This window comes from Rhopalosiphum padi, chromosome 4, assembly GCF_020882245.1.
Source record: "Rhopalosiphum padi isolate XX-2018 chromosome 4, ASM2088224v1, whole genome shotgun sequence".
In the NCBI taxonomy this organism is placed as follows: domain Eukaryota; kingdom Metazoa; phylum Arthropoda; class Insecta; order Hemiptera; family Aphididae; genus Rhopalosiphum; species Rhopalosiphum padi.
Window position 1 is genome coordinate 14735973 of NC_083600.1, and position 8190 is coordinate 14744162.

At 25.5% G+C, this 8190-nt stretch overlaps 2 long non-coding RNA genes across 2 annotated transcripts; both read left to right on the plus strand.

Moving 5' to 3' along the window:
* The first annotated feature begins 8 nt into the window (after nt 1-8).
* Nucleotides 9-1806, plus strand: LOC132929100 (uncharacterized). The gene is made up of 3 exons (XR_009662083.1): nt 9-410; nt 781-830; nt 1348-1806. It is a non-coding gene; the product is annotated as an uncharacterized LOC132929100 (long non-coding RNA).
* Nucleotides 1807-5199: 3393 nt separating this feature from the next.
* Nucleotides 5200-7849, plus strand: LOC132930964 (uncharacterized). Its single transcript, XR_009662309.1, has 4 exons — nt 5200-6097; nt 6158-6255; nt 6728-6837; nt 7437-7849. It is a non-coding gene; the product is annotated as an uncharacterized LOC132930964 (long non-coding RNA).
* The last annotated feature ends 341 nt before the right edge of the window (nt 7850-8190 follow it).

Here is an 8190-nt window from a genome sequence, read left to right on the forward strand (position 1 = left end):
GGACCCCGTGATAAGAGTTGGACCCCGTGATAAGAAATTATAAGTGATAACAGAAATTAAAAGTTCGAACACTAACCTCAAATCGCAAAAATTCAAATTAATACCAACTATTCAACATTGTAAATAATTCTACTACGATTTTTGAGTATATAAATTTCTCAGCCTGGTCCCCAGAACCAGATACATTATTTATCCGTCGTATTCTGTCGGTCGAAATTAATAAATTACCGTTATTCAACATTTTAACGACTTTAACGGGCAACGAATAACGATTACTTGTTTTACGTTTGCTGCCCCTGGCTGGAAGTTTGGTTCAACATTTAACATAAGTAAAACTTGTGTATAATAAGTGCCTAAATCAATTGTTTGTAATATATTTGAATGTTTATTAATTAATTAATATCCAACTAGTAAGTACTACCTTTATTTTTAAGTCATTGGCGCAACTATAGACCTAAATAACAAATGTTTGTTATAGAATTTCACACATTATTACTTATTTGTATGTTGTACATTAACAACTTATATATTATTACACTCATAAAGTAAATAATTTCCTTATTATTTCAATATAAATATATAATACATAAATACTTTACAACTCATAATAAGTTATAAATTACATATATTTTATATTTATCAATAAGATCATTACATGTTATTTTAAAATTATTTTCCTTTTTTTCTTTGTTAATCGTCTTAGTTGCACTGTGGTCTCTATGTTACACTGTCCTATAAATGTTAGTATTCTATCTTATGTGTTTTATGTTTTGTTAATAGGTACATGTTTAACATAATTAACAGTGTAACAACAATTCATAACAAAATTAGTAAGTTCCATCAATATTTGTATTTAGTCTAGTATATAAATTGTTTTTTATTTGCTGTGCGTATTTATCATATTGCCTTCAAAGCTTAACCTGGTTTCAACCTAAATTTGAACAATTCCCTTATTAGTCAATCATTGATGAAAAAAAATTAGTTTTAATTTTGAGAAATTTTTATTACTTCAAATACTAAGTTATATGTAAATGTATCATAAATAGAAATCGTGTACTGGATATTTTTGCTTTTTAATGGTGTGTATGAAAACAAATTGTTTTTAATTATTGTTATTGTTGACAATATTATACCTATTATTAAATAATGATTAATTTATATAATAAACAGAAAGACAGTCTTTCAAAGATTGACTATTGTTGAAAATCAGTTCTTTTAGAATTACAACAGTACACAAATAACCTCACAGAAATTGTATAATTTTTATTTTCTGAATAAACATGATTTGTTATGTTTATGGTTGAATAATGTAAATTTACTTTTTTAAATTAGAAATTATACTTCCAGATCTGAAAGAAAAATACTACAAGGATTATCAGAGAATCTGTACAGTAACTGAACAGAAACAATGATCTGTTGATGTTTTTGAAGAGGACTGTTCTCCAAAATCATGACTATGTCCACAACAAATTGGACCTTAGTACCTATGTTGTAAATACTGTGAATATTGTAATTCATTTAAATTTAATTTTCTACTTGTCCACTTACAAAAAACTATTCAACTGGGGAATTAATTGTACTTATTATTGTAGGCGGTCTGTTATTGTTCAATGTTATAAATTATAATATTCCTTTTATTATTAAATTATGTAATTTATTAAGTTTATTGTTATTGAATTATTTTATTTATAAAATTTACTGTTATTTAATTATATTATTATTAAGTGAGTAACTACCAGTAAAAAATTATACTTTATTTTTTCAAAAATGATGATTTTAAAATAAATTATAGAGTTAATAAACTAACGTACCCATTACATTTTTTTTTAAATACTACTTAAAAATTAAAAAGTGATGTTCTTCTTATTAAAATTAATCTTATAATGTTTATACAAAAACTGTATTTAAGCATTTTCAGATCTGTTGGTTGCAGTAAGAACTATTTATGAGAAACTGTTTTGCTTTCAATTTTTAATCCTAACTATAAAAAAATTGAGTAAGTGGGTGTTGCTTTGCTGTACAATAGGTTAATAATGGGTGTACTGACATTTAAATTCAATGAAATAAAATCATTATATCAGAAAAACAATTATGAACAAAGATGTTCTATCAGCCTACATTATTACTAAGTAGATTTGATGGCATTGTGAATAAAGTAATTAATTTTACTATTGCATTAGTACAGCAGTAGGTTAAATTCATTTTTACAGGAAAAACAATGCATTTGAAAATGCCATTATATGTATAAAAATATAATAATATACTTGCTATATAACTTCTTATGAAGAATCATGTATACAATTTCCAAAACTTAAAAATAGAAGAAAGACAACTTTTAACTACGAAAAAGTTTGTTCTTTTTTTGAAATTTGATAGGTAAATGTCAAGGTATAAACTTATAATACTTATAAAAACAAATCAAGACTTATGAATTATGATTATCCTTATATTACATTTTTAAGGTTTTTTACACAACACAAAAAGTTTTATGGACATTTGTGATCTGTGTTTTGTTTATATTTCAATAATATTAGTTATAGCCAGGCTGTCAGATCCTTATTTCTTTCATCAGTAGAAGGGGTTTATATAGGCAAGTTCTATACATTATAATTATTTTTTAAAAATAAAATATTGGTTGGTCGGTTGATTCTTCTATTATTCTATCTCTATGATACAATTTATTTTATAAATTATTTTGTCATACAGTACACCTCAAATAGTGAACGCATTATGTATTTTATTAAATTGGCATACAGATTTGAAGGTATTTTGTATAGGCAACCCTACCGCACATTCAATATTTTCGCTATTTTCTATTTTCCTCATAAACTATTGCATAATATTTAAAAACTGTCGACTCATTTATAATTATATAACTGTCCAAATTCTGATTTTTTTATGAATTTTTGTCCAAAAATTCAATTTATTATTACGTTTTCAAAAATCTAATTCCAAAACTAAACCCTTTAATACTGGCCCCATCTAGATAAAATCTTCAATGATCGACGCAGATGCGTCCCTAGATAATCTTCCAAATACTAAAGGTTTTTCAACTCAATTATTTAGACGGTAAGTGGTGATTTAAATTTAAAGTTTTCAAAAAAGGAAATTGGCGGGAAATTTGGTTTTAGCAATTTCTTAATTTTAAAATTAAAATTCAACATTTTTGAGAACAAAAATTTGATCTCAAGGTGTCACTGCATTGAACCTCGAAGATTTCGAAACGATACAACTATGAACTATAATATTAAAAAGTTAGTACTTCAAGTTGAACCTCAAAATCTATGGATGAATATCATAATAACAACATATTATATCATGTGTTAAAATAACGAGTTGTAAAATGCGAAGTTTTAGAAAAGTTATGTTGTATAACATAAAACTTTTTAAATATTTATTTTATTTACTTAATGCAAGTCTGCGTCATATTCAACATTAGGTACTTAGGTCAATTTCTTTAATGAATCTGGTTTCAAAGTAAATAATTATATTTTTCAGTTATATAAAAGTTTAACATTACCCTAAACGGTATAATAATACTGAATCTTCTACATTTTAATTACCAAAAGCAACAAAAAAATTATGAAAAATTACGACTAGGTACAATTTGTAAGAAATACGATATATTCGCAAACGTCAAAGTCATATAATATTCTATGTAAATAAAAAAACTACATTACTTATTATACGTACAATTACAAAAGGTAGACCTTAAACACCTTTTCAAAAGCGTAAATATTCTTAATTTCGTACTGTGTTTCATCATTATCTATGAGTACTATTATTACTTATTAGTACTGTATACTTGCATTAAATTGTTAAATTTTAGGAAGGCATTCATATTTAGTAAAACACTAGGTAAGTATACATATTATTTAGAAATAGTTTTTCATCAAATCATATCGAGAATCATGCGGCAATGATATGATATATTATAATTTTGAAAAAATTTTACGAAAAAACTATTGTCTCTACAGCTATAAAAGTTACGTTCCTAAACAATGGTTAGGCCTCTCCAAAAATTACCCTGTAGTTGGGGTACCTTTAACCCCCCCCCCAAATATATTTTTGAAAAACCTTAGTGGTCGTTCTACGTGTCTGAAACTCAATATTCTGGTATTTTTGAGGATTCTGATTAAAAGTGATATCTTTTGTCGAGACCGTAAAAGCCGTTTTTACCCCACTTTGGGGCTTTGGAATTCCGAAATTTGAGTTTTTTAGTCGAGTGTTACTCGGCCGGGTTTCGATGTAGGGGCATAGTTTCTTCACCAAAAGTTTTGTTTTAAGTTATTTTACATAAAATCTTTCGGTGGTCGGAGGGTCCTATGCCCCCCTCATGAATATTTTGAAAAATGTTTATTTTTTGTTCCACGTTTCTGAAATTCGCAGGTTCGATTTTTTGTAGATCGGTGATCAAAATCGGCGTCTTGTGTCGAAACTGTAGGAGCCTTTTTTACCCCTCTTTTTGGCGTAGGAAATTAGGATTTTGCAGTTTTTGGACTTTGTTGCCACGAAACACTTAGACTTTGGGTGGTTAGAGCAATTTTTTTCTACGCATCGTTAAAAAATTTTTGTCAAAAATCGAACGGTACCAAAACCAAAGAAATCGGACGTTTTGTTGGAAAGTTATGATTTTCTTTTTCTTTTTTGGTACTTAGATTTTACGTATTTTCTGAATTTTTTGAAATTGAGTTTTTGTTCAATCTTTTTGAAATTTGAGTGCTGACTTATAAATGCCATGACGAGTTATAAAGGTTCTATGGTCAAAATGCCTAGGATCATTATTTACCCCGTAATCGGGGTGCGAAAATAGTTGAAAATTGAATCACTTGTTTTTTTGTATACACATACGTTTCTTTGTGGTATACCCCCGTATATCGATTTAACGAATTATATTTTTGAACTTTTTACTCGTTTTAGGTTTGTTCGCGTTTCAACGTTTGGCAATTACGCCATCAGCATAAAAAATAATTTATTTAGAAGTAATTTTTCATCAAATCACATCGATAATACATTTATTTAATGTTTATACCCCTCGTTTATATAAGCAATTTCGTTGTATATATGAGATACGACCATCATTTTTAAAATGTACGACGCAGTCAGTCGATCACTCGATCGTTAGCCATACAATTTTTAATAAGTCGTTTTACTCTAACACTATATTTTATGATCCTTCATTAAGTAAAACTTAATTAACTATTCAGTATTCGACTCGCAATCAATAAATTAAATTCATCAACCAAAATTGTGTTGATATTTGATTTTCATTCCTTAAGAAGAACCGACTAGGTACCAAACAATAAATTAAACAACCGTACAAGATCTGACTGGAACGGGATATAACAGTGTTATATATCAACTAGGTACCTAGGTATCAATAATTGTTCATATAACTGATGAACTTTGAATTTCAATCATCAAAATTAACGATATATACTCCTAAAAAATGCTTATAATTAAATGTATATTGTTGTGAATGTATAATAATAATATGACAAGTCTCAAAATGTATTAACGCTGAACAATAGGTATAGTAAATTACAAAATGACAAGTGTAATATTATGTTTTCTATTCAAAAATTTGTCATTGTTCGTTTGTAGATGAGGTTAATCCCACATAGAAGAATGATAAATGGTGAAATCTAAAGTTTATCGATAGAGAATTTTATGCAGATTCCATTTAAATGGTCAGTGTAATGAATTTTTCAGTAGTTAAATAGATAACTTTCAAAAAGCATAAAAAAGCCAAAAAACAATACAAAATTAGCTTTATCAATATTATCATATATTATACATTAAGATAATGAATTATTAATTAGTATAACCATGGTTTTAGTTTTATAAGGTTACCACTTCGAATGTCTGATAAACAATTGCGGTTATGTTCAATTTTTACGTAAATAATAATTATACGTTAATTTGATAATTTGTATTTTTTTAATTTTACTTTTTAGTATTTACGTTCTAAGTAATTAGTTTTTGTATAATTAAATAATATGTTCTTTACCCTGTACAGTATACAAATTACAGATTTAAACAGTTCTCTTTAGATGTGGTCTTCATCAGTCATTCTTATAGTCATTGGAAACAACCGGTTTGCATAATATGTAGATTTAATTAACAGTATAACAGTATAATTATTTTTACTTTCTAGGTACAATGTATCGATAAATAATTGAAACCATTGCAAAAAACAAGTTAAATTCATGCTATCTACAACATTCATATTCAAATCTTCATAACTTAAATCATGTAAGTTCTGTATAGTGTTCCTAATGTTCCTATAATGTAGTACTCATTTAAGGTTTATTACCTATTAGCATATCTGAAACAACTTAAGAGATACACTGACAAGATAATTATTTATCTTATAAAGTTGTAGTCAGGTGTTGGTTGATACCTGTGATTTTGTAATTGTTGGCTGATCAATTTTATAGTAGTAGTAAATGGTGATAGAATTACTATTTTATAATATTAAAAAGGTTGTATATATCTATATTGTTATTTTTGTACTTTTCTATATCAAGTATAGATAATAATAAATAATATAAGTATATATACTTTAGGTACACAACTATAACACAAAGATGTTTGCTTTAATAATATTGATTAAAGATTGGTTTCTATTTTACATTAAATTTCATTATAATATTGAGCTATTGAAACAATTTTCAAAATTATTAATATAATATAATTAATATAATTTTTTTTTTCCTAATTATAGTTAGCAAGATACACTAACTGAAGTATACATGTATCCAGGCCAATAAGGAGATTATTCTGTTTGGAAAAACATCTGAAAAAACTGTTCCTACTAACATAATTGTTTATCCGGTAAGGTAGAAGAGTTCATATTATCTGAATTACTATAGTGTGTCACTTTACTATTATAAAAGTTATTTTATGAATACTATCTATATTTTATTAGTCTGTATATTACAGCCATAGCAACACAGGGAATCAATGCAATTTGATACTGCTATTAATTATGTTCATAATTATTTAAGTTTTAATTTAACCTAAAACAATATTTTTAGATATTTATAGGCATTGTTACACATACAAAATAAGAGATTTAAATAATACATTCAATTTTATAATATTCTACTCTTTCTTATAGAGGAAAGAAATAATATAAATTTTTATGTTTAATCAATATACATAATACATTGTCAAAATGCATTTAATGTATACTTAAAATCAGTATTGTATTAATTGCTATCTGGTTAACTGTCTGCTATTTTAGTGTTCCTGTTTACTTATTTTTCATTTTTATCACAATAGTTTAAACATTTTAAATAACCAGATATTCTATAATATTGTTATCATAATTAACAAATAAAAATACTACATTGGTGATGGTTATTTTACATTTATAATCAAAAAATGTATGCTTATGGTTTTATTTATATGATTTTGTTTTATTGTTATAGTTTGCAAAGAAGAGATTCCAGATAAATTAATATAATAGTGACTAACATGGACTACTCAAAAAAGATGTGTTGTTCGCATACAAACTAATCGCTATCCAGCAAGCTGTCAATATTACTCTATTGATAAATATCTGACAATTGATTATCAAACAAAGTTTGTCGGTTTAAATGAAATAAAAGAAAACTTGATACAAATATTATTGTGACAATTAATATTATTTTTTTTTACTTTAACTCCTTATAAGGTGTAAAAGGCTTTTATTTATTGACTTTTTAATGTGTCAACAAACTAATTAATTTTATTATTATTTTTACACTATTTAAATCAAATTTCATCTATAAAAACAAAAAAATTGAAATAGTGACTTCTTGTATTATGGATATTTACATTCTTTTAACAAACTGTTTTGTATTCAGACCTTACAAATTTACAACTTATACTTTTTAATATATAAATTAAAATTAAGTCATTAAATTTAATTTCTTATTTAATGACAAACAAAAGCAAAATATAACATATATATTTATATTTGGGCAATATAATGTTTAATAGATATATAAAATAACAGTTTTATAATTTATCCATAACTTATAACTGATGTGTATATTAACTTATACATTAAATATTTATAGATTTTAATCAAGTAAATGCTATTTCTAAGATTTATCTATGCTTTATAAATTATGTTGAGTTTACTACTGATATTAATATGTATGTATGTTTTTGAAACTGCATTAAAAAACGATAAAAAAA